Below are 14844 nucleotides of genomic sequence, written 5' to 3' on the forward strand. Positions count from 1 at the left end.
CCTTTACCCAAGGCCTTGTCTCAAGTCCTGCTTTAGGAAAAGTCTAAACTGAGACGTTGGTACCAGATCTAGCCCTAGGACGTAGATCCTTGGAATGGGATTCTGGAAGTCTCTTACTGATGAGATGGCTGGTAAGTGGGGTGGTAGTTTAACCCTTCATATGCTGTAGCCACACAGTTACTAAGACTCTCAGTGTGGTGGATTGGGAGGAGGTACAGGTCTAAGGGGAAGCACTGAGTTGTTTAGAACTGCAGCACTTGAGTGATGGGGCAATAGTAATGATAATAATTATAATTTTTATAATTATAAAGTAAGTTGGCTGAATTTTCACCTTGGAATCTTTGAAGGATAAAAACAGACTCCGGTTGGCCAACTATTAACACAAGGGAAACTGTAAATGCCAGAAGGCCTCCATGGCAGCATATCAAAGGGACTCTTGTCTCCTGCAGCTATAGGGCACCCTTGCTGAAAATCAGGTATAGGCTTTAATTATCGAGTGACAGGGCTGCTAAGAACACTGAATACACAGCCTCTACTAGTTCCCTATGCTAAGGTCAGACTCCAAGGTGAATACATTCAGGTAAAGTCACTGAGAACCTTGAGCCCCTCTATTCCTCTGGACCCCCCAACCCCCACTCCGTTCTCACTGTGGGGAGAGCAGTCCCCAGCTTCCTTCCCCCCTGTCTCTGTCTGGATACCCTACAGAGACCACATCTGAGGTGGCTGTGTCACAAGATGATGCTTGTTCTCAAGACTTGTACCCATTCCCACTTTCCCCATTTCCCCCAGTCTTCCCTCCCCTTCCCTGTAGTTCCTTGCCTCCAGACCAATACCTACCAATAACTACGGTCAGATCTCAACATAGCCCAGGAGGAAAAGTTTTAATAGCTGCTATAGTAGAAAGAGGTACTCACCAAAATAATTGCAGGGCTTGGCTAATAGATATGGTCTGCAACTAGGGGAGGATTATAGAAATGTATTTTGAAAGTGTTAGAAAGGGGATTGGAGAAGCAGATGAGAAAGCTGGATCAGGGAGAATTAAATGGCATGGGGACAGTCTTCCATGACTCAGGATGAAATGCCCTGGAGAAGACTCATGGAGCTGTTTTTGATATGCTGCTGGGATGGCTCCTGGGAGCTTGAACGTAATATCCTTCCGTAAATAAAATGGAGGCTCCATAACTGATGCGGAGGTATATGAAGGAGTTCGTATGTTCAGAAGTGGTCATGCTTGAGTAGATTTCTCAAAGCAGACACAAGAACCCTACTGATGACTGAGTGCTCAGAGATAGCCCAGAGGATATCCCTCTGGTAAAAGGAATAAGGAATGTGCTAGTGAGAAGCACTTGCACTGTTGAAAGCTCAGAGGTGGTTGTCTTCTCTTGGTTGGGGCTGACAATAATAGGTGCTATTAGAGAACTAATCTTTGTAGTGTCCATGAGGATGACAGGATTTCAGACTAACAGAGGCCAATGGTAGTATTTAGCCATCACATGAAAGGTAGACATCATTATCAAGTCAGCAGCAAGGATGGAGGGGCAAGCAGAGAATTCTGACCTGCAGGGATCTGCACTGAAGATTCATAGACCATGGTGGTCTAAGGGGTCAGATGGATGGTTAGCCAATTAAGGGTGATGCTTGACTTCTATAATCAGAAAAAAAGTGAGAATTGGTGAGCAAAGGCCAATGGCAGCCACCACTGTACATAAGCATAATTTCTTCTAGTTTTCATATTTGAGTAGTTCTCAGACTTTATCATGGAAGGGGAGGCTGAGTCCCTATCATAGGAACCTGCAACGCTCCAGCAAGTACACACAATACATATTCCTCCAATTATTTCCCAAAAGAATTATTCACTGGAGAAGTCTTTCCATTAGCCCTTTAAAGAGCTGTTGGAAACAGGGTCTGATCTCAAGATCTTAAAGGCTGCTTATTATATCCCTATTCAATTGAACTGCATGACCCCTGCAAAAAACAGGTTGTAGCAGTAAAGGCAGACCCTTGGTGATTGGATCATGTTCAGGTCACAACCCCTGGTCCTGTGGGTGTGAACCCATTTGTAAATAGGACCTTTGAAGATGATATTATTTTAGGCATTACCAAACTGCGTGAGGTTGGGCCTGGATTCAATATGGCTGAACTCCTTATAAGCAAAGAAATTAAACACAGAGGGTGAAGCCATGAGGGCAGCAAGAGGTTAGAATTCAATGAAACCTGCAAGAGAATGAAGAAAGTACCATCGTATGTATTGCCATGTGACAGAAGAGTCAAGGATCAAGGGTCCCCAGCAGCCAGACCCAGAAATCCACAGTCTTTGGGAAGAAAACATCACCTTGTTGGCACCTCAATGTCAGACTTTTCCTAGCCATGAACCAATAAATTCCATTATTTAATATCAGTCTATGGTGTTGGTTTTCAACAGGAAACTTAAACGGTGGACTGCTATAGAATTAAACAAACGGTAACCCCAATTATAGCTGCTATACCATAGGTAGTATCTTTGCTATAACATTTATGGCCCTTGTTATATAGCTACGGGTCTAGGAAATGCATTTTTGTTTTTCCAAATCTGTCTGTGGTGGTTTGGAGCTATATGCATCCCAGAAAAACATGTTCTTAAACATAATCCCTTTTGGTGTAAATCAATTGTAAGCAGGACCTTTTGATGAGGTTATTTCCATTAAGATGTGGCCCACCTCAATCAGGAGGGGTCTTAATCCCATTACTGGGAGTCCTTTAAGCATAATGAAGTTCAGTCAGACAGAAAGAAAGCCACAGAGGGAGCAGCCAGAAGAAGCAGGCAGAAGGTGAACACCAACTGAACCCAGAAGAGAAGGGAGAGACCACGAGATGCCACCATGTGCCTTGCCATGTGACAAGCTAAGGAAAAAGGATTGCCAGCGACCAGCCCCAGAATGCTCTAGTCTGCAGAGAGAAAGCACTGCCTTGATGACACCTTGATTATGACTTCTTTCTTAGCCTCAAAACCATCAGCCAATGAATTCCTTTGTTTAAGCATGGTATTTGCCTTTGCATGGTATGTACTAAAGCAGCCAATGGAAACTAGAACACTATCATTAAAGGTGATCAAAGGGTTTCACATTAATGTGGGTAGAATAGCAATGCTCTTTACCGAATTGTTCCAGGGCTATATTAACTCTCCTGATTTCTGACACAAAATAGTCTGCATGGATCTTGGTCATCTTGACATTTTGCAGCATATCATGCTAGACCATTTTATCACTGATATCATGCTCATTGGATCTTGTGAGCAGAAAGTATGAAATAGCGTGCATGACCTAGTTAGACATGTGAGGACCAAAGGGTGAAAGAATAAGACGACAGAGTCGGGGGTTGGTCATATTGATTATTGCTGAAGTTATTAAGGGCCTGATGGTCTGGGGTGTGTTGGGAAACTCCTTTATGGAGAAAAGCGAATTATAGCACATTGTACCCTTGACTACTAAGAAAGAGGCCCAGTGCTTGGTGGGCCTCCTTGGATTCTGGAGTCAACCAGTTTTGTATGGGGACTATAGCAAGAGAGGACTTTACAGGAGGTTAGCATTGCATTGCAATCTGCTTAAAGCTCCTCCTAACTGACCCAGAAGATCCAATGGTGCCAGATGTATCTGTGATGGAAAGGATGCTGTGAAGTCTCCGACAAGCTCCGGTAGGGGAGTCACCGAATAAACCTATAGGTTTCTGGATAGAGCCATGCCTTCTTAGCAGAGAAGTGCCTGCAATACGAAAAGAAACTCTTTGAGAGCTACTCTGTCATTATAGAGACTAAACAACTGACTATAAAATGTCAACTGACTATGTGAACAGAATGACTCACCGTGGGCTGGACGTCATCGTATCCACTGGCTATTGAGGAGCTGCTACAATCCACTGGGTGAAAATGGTTCATAAGGACCAGGTCCAAGGTGGTCCAGAGGGCTAAGTAGGTCCTCTCTGTGGTACTAGTACTTCTTCCTCAACTCACACAGAACTCTTCTGCAATCTAATAATGGAGGAGGAAAACTCACAGGTGAGTTGGTTTAATATATTAGAGTGAGCAGAAAATGGATAGCAGTGTTACTCAGGATTGACCCTAAAGTACAGAGCTGCAACCAACACAATTGGGTGTTCACTTTGTGTGGGAAAAGTGGCCAGACATATGGATATACATAAGTTTCTGGGCTTGCATGAATGGCTTGGTTTGTTGGTCAGGGGCATGAAACTAGCAAGATCAGAAGATTGGAGACAAGAATTCTGGTGAAGAGCCATAAAGATGAACCTATCAGAGCAGGTAGAGAGTGTGTGTGACATCCACCTCAGAGGAGAAACTCAATAACCAGCTGGACAGGATGTCCTACCCAATAAATATCATATAACCTCTGGCTACCCAGAGCTTTAGAAATGGAGCCATGAATAGAGTAGCTATGCTGGCTGGGATGGAGAGTGTGTTTACCTAAACAGAATAAGCTGACTCTGGCCAAGGCTAATCTACTGCCAACTGCCTACTGTCAGTGCTGGATGTCCAACACGTGAGTATCAGAGAATGACACTGAGCCTTCCAATGGGGCACAGTCCCTGGACATCAGCTAGCTGCTTGGTGGTAGTCTGATTGCCCTAGACCTTTTCCACCTTGGAGGCAGTCATTCAGACCATATTATACCAATCCATATTTGGGAATGCATTCTGTTTAGGGAAGAAGTGGTACTTTTGAAATAAAGAAAAACAAGGATCCATATATTTCTTTTGAGACATTTCTGGTTTAAGCATAATTACTGCCAAAACATTTGGCTTTATTCCCTGCATTCTTCCTTTAAGGGACGTGAGGTGTGTGGTGACCCACTATCATTGTCCATCTGCTTTTTAAATGTTTAAAAAGATTTTAAATGGCTTCTCTATAAATAAAAAGCCTTTGTTGTTGCATTTTTCTCAAGATCTCTTACATATCTGAAGCCCCTCTAAATTTTCAGCATCCCTCTCTTACCATAAGCATATGAGCACAATAAGAGTTTGACTAGTCTAACAAAAGGAAACCTGACACTTGAAATCATCTCTATGGTAACATTAATGAAAGCAACCAATGCCTGAGCTTGTGCTGCCTGCTGGTCACTGGGCTAGCTGTTATCATAAGCTATTTTATCTAATCTTCAGATCAACAGTACATGGCAAATATTATAATCCTGACGTTGTCATCGAGGACTCTGAGGATCAGAGAGGTTAGGTAAATTGCCCTCAGTTAATCAGTTGTGCAGCTAGAATTGAAGCCAGCTATGGTCTTCAGCAATGCATAGACAACTCCCACTTGGTTTTTCAACTTCAGAGCTAATCAGTCTACTGAGGGTCATGTGAATTCATTAGGCCCCCAGGCACATCTTCCCCCTCTTCCTTTTCATCCTACATTTTACACCTTCCTCCTCTCTCAGGCTTTAAGCCTCCTCCACATACAATGTTAAGGGGTTCATTTACATGCCACAGAAACCATTGATGTACATTTTGATAACCAAAGCTGTTGCTTCTGCATAACATGGTGCAGGACACTGGGACCTGAAGAGATAATAAGCAGAGCATCCTGTCTTGATAGGTCTAGGAAAGAGCCTTCCAGGGCAGCTAGTAAGCCGCACCACGGAGTGCAATTACTATGATTGTCCACCAGGTGGCGCTTGCATGCAGGGCTGCCAGGCAAAGACGCTAAGAGTGAGAGGAGGACCTGGCTCCAAGAGAGATCCCCACAGACACGAAATTCAAAGCTAGAAAATTTATTAACAATGTTCTCAGGAGGGTGGGCCAGTCATTCAGGCAAATATAATAAATATTATTCAGACAGGTAGAAAATGGGATTCACCAGTGAGTTTCAACCAGGCTCATTTTGGTTCTATTGGATGATTTGTGTTAGGAAAATGAAATCTAGAAGTGTGTGTGTGTGTGTGTGTGTGTGTGTGTGTGTGTGGTCACTGGAAGGAAATGTTTCAAAGAAATAAAATGCAAACAAGATGAACAAGTGAACTGGAGGACAGGATGGATTTAATTACCAGACAGGACCCCGAAGAGGTGGTGAGCCTTTCAAGATGAGTGATGAAATGTGAGTGAACTTCAGGCCATAGTAAGAGTCTGAAGAAGACCCTTAACTTTCCTGCGTGTGCTGTGAACCCATTCGACAGGGAGGAGAAACCTATAGATCCTGTGGTAGAACCTATTTTGCAAAAGTGGGCTGCAACAACATTCCAGGCCTCACATGTTTTCCCAGAAGCTTGGTATACCTCATCAAGAGGTGGATTCCATGCACTTCCCCTTTAAATCTGGGTGGGCTTTCATGATTGCCACAATTAATACAGTAGGCAGAAGTGACGTATTTGACTTCCTAGTCTAAGTCATCAAAGTGATACAGTTTCCATCTGGCTTTCTTTCTCTTGGGCACTCACTTTGGAACCAGAGTGGTACACCAGATAGGGAGGTCACGCCACCTTGAAGCTGCCTTGTTAGAGAGACCACGTGGAAACATCACAGAGAAATAAAGGTGCTGAGTGAGTTCCAGGTGATCCAGCCCTCAGCTATTCAGGTCTTCTCAGTCCAGGTGCTAGACGTGTAAGTGAACCAAGCTTTGGATGCTTCTAGCCCCAGCTGCTCTCTGACTGCAGCTCCGTGACAAACTCCAAGCAAGAGTTCCTTTAGTGGAGATCAGTCAGCAACCAGAACCATGAGAAATAAAAACAAAATTGTTGTTGTAAGTCACTGAGTTTCGTGGTGGTGCGTTACACAGCAAAAGATAAAAAAAGAGACTCATTTTCAAAATAGTGTTTTGAAAGGCAGAAAATAGAATAGGTACAAAGACAAAGGATTATAAAAATATTTTAAAAGCAAATATATGATGAAATAATATATATGCATCCATATTAATGTATTACATGCTAAGAGCTAGTGGTGGGTCTGATAACTACTAATGATGAGCATAAATGATATTGGAAGATGTCTGCAACAGCTGTAATGTGATATTAAAGTATTTGTTATTTTTTTGTAACAAAGCCACAGGTAAGAAATATCCATTAGAAAATTAGAAAATGCTTCTATGACGCAATGCTTGTGTGCATAATGGAAGGAAAAGCTGAATTTTAGGTAGAGGTGAGTGAAAATTACAGAAGAAAGAGAGAAATTTTTCCCATCCAACTTCATGGACTACTTCCCCTTCCTTCTTGGAACCATAGGAGATTGGAGCCTGCAAGGACCTCAGGCACTAAAAACCAATCCCTTCTTTCCCAATAGTGGAAAGGAGAGAAAATATGTTAAATCCTTGCCCAAGATCACATGGCTGTTTGGTACATGCATTTTACCAAGTCAACCCTTTGTTCCCTTTCTCTACAATTGTCTTTTCATTCTCTCCTGCACTGACTCCTCTGCTTCTTTCTTTCCCCATGACTTTTTCTTCTTTCTTGACCCTTCCTAGTCATGAAATGAGATGTAGATCTTTAAAATGAAAGTTATGTGTATATTCGCCCTTATCTCAGAGTGATACCATTTATTGAGCATTCAATGATCTCCTTAGCTCCTGGGATTTTTCACATGTACCGTCTACTCAAACAGACCATGACTCCATGTACATTCCTACACCCTGTCCCCAGAATACCCTGTATACCCCAGAATGCTCTTTCCATTTTTTTCTGAACTAGTATCTTCTTAATGTACCATCTTAACACTATTTTCAACAAAATCTCCTAGCCCCATGCCCAAGCTACTGGCCATCTGGGAGTGGGCCTTGAAAACCTGCATTTTTAGCAGGCTGCCCTGGCTGACCTATTGCCTATGAAAGTTTGAGACCCACAGATTTGTGCTCATCCATATCAAAGGTCTACAGGCATTCCACCTCCCAGGTGTAGCCTCTATTAACCAGAAGAGCCTCATAATCCTCTGGGAAGTCCCATTTTTAGTATTTTTCTTATCTTGCCTTGCTTTCTTGATTAGAGACTTCAGGGCAGAGAGGATGAAAGAAGAAAAATAATTAAATAGTGAGAACCTAGCATGTACCAGACACTCCCCAAGATCCAGTGAGGGAGATGCTATTGACCTAGTTTTACAAGTAGAGAAATTAAAGTTCAAAAAGTTGGGTAACTGGGAGTGCATGGGTGGTTCAGTGGTAGAATGCTCGCCTTCCATGCAGGAGACCTGGGTTCATTCTTAGATCATGCACCAACCATCCCCCACCCCCCACAAAAAAAAGTTGGGTAATTGGCCCAGAGTCACCCATTTGGTAAATCGTAGAAGGAAACTTACAATTTTGACTATCTTTTTTTTTCTTTTACTCAAATGCCTCTGTACCACTCATGAAGTTAGCCTCAGTGTTGAAGCACAGCATCTTTGTAGATGCTGAGTCCCAATAAATGTTCTTTTTTCTGCAATTACTTGGACTTTCTCTCTGTCCTTCAGGATTTCTCATTCTCTGCCTGCCCTTTCAATGAAAATCTTTCTAAAAGTTCTGCTCTGGTCTCTTCTCACTCTTCACAATGACCTCACCTTTTGCACTGTATTAGTTAGGGTTCTCTAGAGAAACATAATCAACAGGAACTATTCTAGAGAAACATAATCAACAGGAACTATTCTAGAGAAACATAATCAACAGGGAACACTCGCAAATATAAAATGTATAAAGGTGCCTCACGTGACCACTAGGACACAGAATCCAAAATCTGCAGGGCAGGCTGTGAAGCTGATGATTCCAATGGAGGGTCTGGATGAACTCCACAGGAGAGGCTCGCCAGCCGAAGCAGGAAGAGAGCCTGTCTCTTCTGAATCCTCCTTAAAAGGCTTTCAGTGATTAGATTAAACATCACTCATTGCAGAAGACACTCCCCTTGGCTGATGACAAGTGGAATCAGCAGTGGATGTAGCCGACATGATCATGATTTAATTCTATGAAATGTCCTCATTGCAACAGACAGGCCAGCACTTGCCCAACCAGACAAACAGGTACCAATACCTGGCCAAGTTGACACATGAACCTGACCACGACATGCACATATATTCGAGATACCTAAGTTTATCTCCAGCCCAGATTTGAGCTTCAGACCTGTATGTCCAAATACCTAGTAGCATTTCCATGGATACTAAACTTCAGCATACTCAAAGCTAAACTCTGTTCCTTGATCTTACTTCCAATAATCTTTTCCTACAAACCACTTCAGGTACTGTAGCAGATTTTGCAGAAAGTCTCTTTTAACATCTCTTCTAGCCTCCATTTACCTGAACCCCCTCTGCAGAGGCCAGAATGCACTTTTATTCCTATTTTAATGCTAAATTTTTCAATGCTCCAGGGCCCGGTCCTAGACTCTTTTTTCTTTCTACTTTCAATCTCCTGATGGTCTCATGAAGTTTGAAGGCATTTAAGCTATACATTTCCTTGTGAATCCCAACTACAGAAGTCTCTCTAGCCAGATCTCGCCCCTTAGCTATTGCTAATTAGCAATCTCCATTTAGGTGTCTACTGAATTCTCAAGCTTAATATGTCTTAAAGAGAATATTAATGTCCTACTCATCTTCCAAATCGTAGATGACTCGTTCCTCCAATCCTTCCAGGTCTCTGCTCAAAGATGCTCTGCTCTGCCCCTCCATCACCTTAACCCAATGAATTTGTTGCCATATTATTTGTTTCCAGAATTTAGGCATTTATTGCTAGTTATGTTATTCCTCCAATACAATGTAAGATCTCTGAGTTGGAACTTGTGCACTGCTGTACCTCAGAGACCTAGAAGGGTGTTTACACATGTTAGTTGCCCAAGAAATATTTTATTATTAGGTGCTCACTGACACTTTTCTAATACAGGCCATCATTACCTCTGGACTGGTTCATTGCAAAAGCTTAAATGGTCTTCTTGCCTCCAGTGTAATCGTTATCCAAACTGAAGCTATTGTGACTTTTCTAAAATGCAAAGCTTTTAGAATCTTTCTGAAATGTGGAAACCTATCTAAATTTCCCCTCTTAGACCTCTTGGGGAGGTTCTGTGTTAGGGACATCCAGGATTCTTAATCTCAAACAACAGAAACCCAGTGAGCTCAGGCAAATACAGAATTTATTGACCCAGGAATATAAGGAGGGACTGAGTAACCAAAATGTGGGATGAGCTGGGATGCAGCTGGGGCTCAAGGGAATGGGGGATTCCAATGCTGCAGGAGCATCTTCTCTCTTTCTCTCTGCCCTCCCCATGCCAGAAGTGCCACTGATGTTTCTCTGTGTTTCAACTTTATTGTATCTCAGACTATTGTATCTTAGATTTCTCATCTTACTGTCTAGATAGTGAGTGATTCTCACTCTCTTTAGTTCAACTCTTATTAAAACATTCCAGGTGAGAACTCAATTTGCCCAGCCTTGGGTCACATATCTAATCCAGAAACAATCACCAGTGGTCAGGAGAGTTGGCTAAATAAAGACATTTTCTGTGGAAGCATTTTGGTTGAACTGTGGGTAGGAGGTTCAGTCCCCTATCTGTAGAAAAGGATGGGAGTGCAGTGCTAGACAGATAACATAGTAGTCCTTCAAAACTCACCATTGGTCTTAGGGAAAAGTCAAACTCCTTGACATGTTCCAAGACCCTACCTTGCCTGGCCCCATCTGCTTTCCCAGCACAGAACTTGTCTTGATCTCTCAGGCTGGGCTCCAGGCATGCTGAGCTTCTCGTTATACATCAAAGGCCCCGGCACAAATTGATCCCTCTATTTGGAATCCTTTCCCCTGCCACCTCCCATTTTTCTGGTTGGTAAGTCCTGACTTTCATATTAAACACCATTGCCTCGGGGAGCCATCAGTGACAAACACTGGGTTAAGTACCCCTCTTTTGAACCCCACATTACTCTGTGCTTACTCATATCACAGACATATAATATTACAAATGTAAATTTTTGTAGTTTCTTCTGCCACACTGTAAGCTAAGTTCCATAAGGGACTTAGCTTACATTTAGACCACATTTAAGTAGTTCACCATTGTATACTAATCACCTTCATAGTACCTGACACGTAAGAATTTCTCAATAAATATTTATTGAATTCTTAAGTCCTATGTGCTTCAAATTTATACCCTCATTGCCCACTTCTTTCTCTCTTCATAATCAGAGCTGTAACTAGATCTGACCACTAGGGCTTTGCCATAAGGCTCTGAAATTTAGAGCGTGCAAAGTTTTAAAATGACTGTGCAATTAATTCAACTGCCTATGCCTGTGTATTATCAATAACACCCATATGTGAGGGAGATATGAATTTACAAAGTTTTTTTTTGAGGGTTTGCTTTGTGCTTGCCCTGGCACCAACGTTGCTGGTTACAGCCCTGCCCAGGATCAGTATGCATGGGGATGAAAAGGTAGAATGTATACTCATTCTAGTACGTCATGGAAAGGATTGAATATGGACTAAACTTTCTGCATTTGATCTGCTAATTGCAGCTTTAGGATTTGAAGTTCAAGCAAACGAGGTTACAGCATTACTTACTGGTAGTGATCTACAAAGAACAAAATATGCAAGCAAGGAAAAATGTGTCTGCCAGCAGGTACAGCCATCTCTGCTGCCTTCACTTGCAGGATTTACAGCTATATTTGTTAATCACTGGGAGAGAGCTTGAACTACTCTAAACAAACAGACAGGGCTGAGATGAACTCAGATCTCCCCAGAGAGGTGGGTTATTTTCCTATGATGCCAATATTTTACATCAGCTTGAAATTAGCCATAGATTCACTATCGCACGAAATCCTTTTACTTCAGAAAATCAGCAACCAAAAGATGGCTCTCTATTTACATAGTTTGCAACGTTGAGCTCTCCAATCTTTTCCTCTTCATTATCTAACTGAATGTTTCTTTCTGTGCAAAGTCAGCATTTGAATTATTTGTGACGTTCAGAGGTTGTGATGGTTAATTTTCTGTTGTCAACTTGGCTAAGTTATGGTGTCCAATTGTTGGTCAAACATTGGCCCAGATGTTACTGTGGAGATATTTCTGTAGCTGTGATTGGCATCTACAATCAGTTGACTTTCAGTAAAGATTACCCTCCATAATTTGGGTGAATCCCCATCCTATCAGTTGAGATCCTAAATGAGGGTTCCAGGAAGAAAGAATGCTGTCTCCACTCCTTCCTGAATTTCTAGCCTAAGGAATTCAAACTCAAGACTTCAACATCACTATGGGAATTTCCAGCCTCTGGCCAGCCTACAATCACATGAGTCAATTCTTTATGATTAACCATTATGTGTTTGGGTGTGATTTGTCTATGTGCATATGTGCGCACACACACACACACACACACATACACATATCCCATAGCTTCTGTTTCCCTGGAGAATCCTAATACCAAGGTCAGTCACCAACCATCCCAGTTCCTTCTGTCCCTTTGCTCCTGTGCTTCCTTCAAGGACCACTGAGTCTCACTTCTCAGAAGCTAAAGGCATATTCTTAGGTGTCAGAATATCACCTTTCCAGAGGCTCAGCTTCTGGCCCAGCCATGTGGTTCTCTCAAGGGATGTCATTTGTGGAGTAGTGAGGACCACAAGGCATTTCACTGAAAGTTCCTGCTCTGCTCCCTCACGCTGCAGAGCCTTCCACATCTTCATTGGTACAGTGGGGAAAACAGCAAGAGCCACCTCAATTTTGAAAAGGACTTCAGGAACCTTACAACTGAGTGCTAACAGGCAAAATGGTCCTTCCTTCCTTTGCCAATAGAATCATTTCAATCTCTCTTTGCCACAGGAAAAAGAAAATGTAAACAAGGAGGAAGCCAGCCTGCGTATTCAGAGAATTGAGGGAGGTGCTCAGATCCATGAGCCCTTTGGTCTGGATGATTTATAAATAGATTAAATTCAGGCTAATCTGAATCACATTGTCTTTAGGTGTGAAGGACATAAAAAGAATAAAATTGTCAGCTGAAAAAAAAATCACAAATGTATAGGGGCATGAGTGGGAGGTGTAGTCTGAAAAGATGTGATTGCGTGTCTCTAAGGCCGTCTGTGTGTTTGGAAGGAAATTAAGACCGAAAAAAATCCTTTATAATGAAAAGAAAACAACATGACACCAAGATGCTTTTCTTGAAATTAGATGCCATGTAAACCAAGTATCAACCTTCAGGGAAGGGAAATGCTGCACCATCCCTTGCATCATCAAGTATATTAGTTTCCTATCAGGGCTGTAACAAATGACCACAAACTTAGTTACTTAAAACAACAAAACTTTATTATCCTACAGAATCTGAATGACTTTCTCTAGACTGAAGCCAGTGTATTGACAGGGCCATATTCTGCCTGGAGACTCAAGGGGTTTGTTTCTTTTCCTTTTTCAGCTGCCAGAGGTTGCTGCATTTCTTGGTTTGTGGCCCCCTTCCTCCATCTTCAAAGCCTGCAGCACAACATCTTCAAATATTTCTCTGATCTCTGCTCCCATTGCCACATCTCCTCTTGCCTCCCTTCTATAAAAACCCTTGTGATTACACTGGGCCCACGACATCATCCAGGATCACCTCTCCATCTCAAGATCTCTAACTTCACCATATTTTCAGAGTCCCTTTTGCCACACAAGACATCATTGACAGGTTCTGGGGATTAGCGCATGAGATTTTGGGGGCCATTATTCAGCCTAGTACATCAAAGATGTAAATGCTATTGTCTCCATGGTGACTTTTCAGGTCAAACTGTCATGCACTGCAGCAGGTAAAATGCTTCTTTGACAGTCACTTTTGCCATGGATTACATTTCTCCTTTTGTTTTTCTAGATGATTGTGCTGGTTTTAAATTGTTATGAACCCCAGAAAAGCCATGTTTTGATCCGATCTTGTAGGTGCAGACCTATTGCGGGTGGGACCTTTATGATTAAGAGCTACCCAATTCAAGGTGGGTCTTAATCCTGTTACTGGAGCCCTGTATGAAGATATAAAAGGCAAAGATAAAAACATGCAGAGAGCTCAGAGCTGACACAGAGAAGAGAGATGAAACCAAGAGACAGATATTTGGAGACGCTATAAGAAGAAACTCAGAGTCTGCCCCAGAGAAGCTAGGTGAGGACCCACAGATGCTTAGAGAAAAAGCCACTGGAAATAGCTGAGAGAGCCCTCTGACACCAGAAGCCAGGAGAGAAGGCCAGCAGACGTCTCCATGTGCCTTCCCATGTGACAGGAAAACCACAGACATCTTCTGCCTTTCTTTAGAGTCAAGGTATCCTCTCTGGATGCTTTGGTTTGGAGATTTTTGTGGCCGTAGAACAGTAAGCTTGTAACATAATAAATCCTCTTTGTAAAAGTCAACCTTTGGCGTGCAAGGGCAGTTCAGTGGTGGAATTCTCACCTGCCTTGCAGGAGACCCGGGTTTGATTCCCATGCACTTCCCAAACAAACAAATAAAAATTCAACAAATGGTGTTGCAATAATGGAATACTCATATGGAAAAAGAATGAAATGTGACCCCTGTCGTACAGCATACAAAGAAAACCCACGCCAGCCTATCGCTGGTATATTGCATTCTGGCAACTTTAGCAAACGGAAATAATGATATACACGTGGGTGAGCACTGATCCCATACCAAGACCTCTACCATGCACTGTATTCAGCAATGAGTCTTGTTTTTGATCTAAGTAAACAACCACAAAGAGGTATTGGTCAATGATGAGTCACAAAATGTTAAGACCGGAAGGCTCCAAGAGAGCACAGGAGTGAATCCTCTTCATGTTTTAGGTGAGGCGACTGAGATAAAACCAGATTAAAGTGACTTGTTGCAGTGCACAGTCACTGACAGGAAATTAGCACCCGATTCCTGATTTTCATTACGTCACTTGGGTTGTGAATTAGGCTTGGGAAGCCCTCTGGGCTTAGCCTCTGATTATGTGATCTTGTTGTCTTC

The 14844-nt window shown here is 42.4% G+C and overlaps 1 long non-coding RNA gene across 1 annotated transcript; it reads right to left on the reverse strand.

Annotated features, from left to right (window-relative positions):
- Positions 1 to 3355: 3355 nt before the first annotated feature.
- LOC143673638 (uncharacterized) lies at positions 3356 to 6563 on the reverse strand. The gene is made up of 3 exons (XR_013170495.1): positions 6417 to 6563; positions 3839 to 4003; positions 3356 to 3737 (listed from the first exon to the last, which is right to left on the reverse strand). It is a non-coding gene; the product is annotated as an uncharacterized LOC143673638 (long non-coding RNA).
- Between the last annotated feature and the right edge of the window lie 8281 nt (positions 6564 to 14844).

This window comes from Tamandua tetradactyla, chromosome 2 (genome assembly GCF_023851605.1).
Source record: "Tamandua tetradactyla isolate mTamTet1 chromosome 2, mTamTet1.pri, whole genome shotgun sequence".
Lineage (NCBI taxonomy): Eukaryota > Metazoa > Chordata > Mammalia > Pilosa > Myrmecophagidae > Tamandua > Tamandua tetradactyla.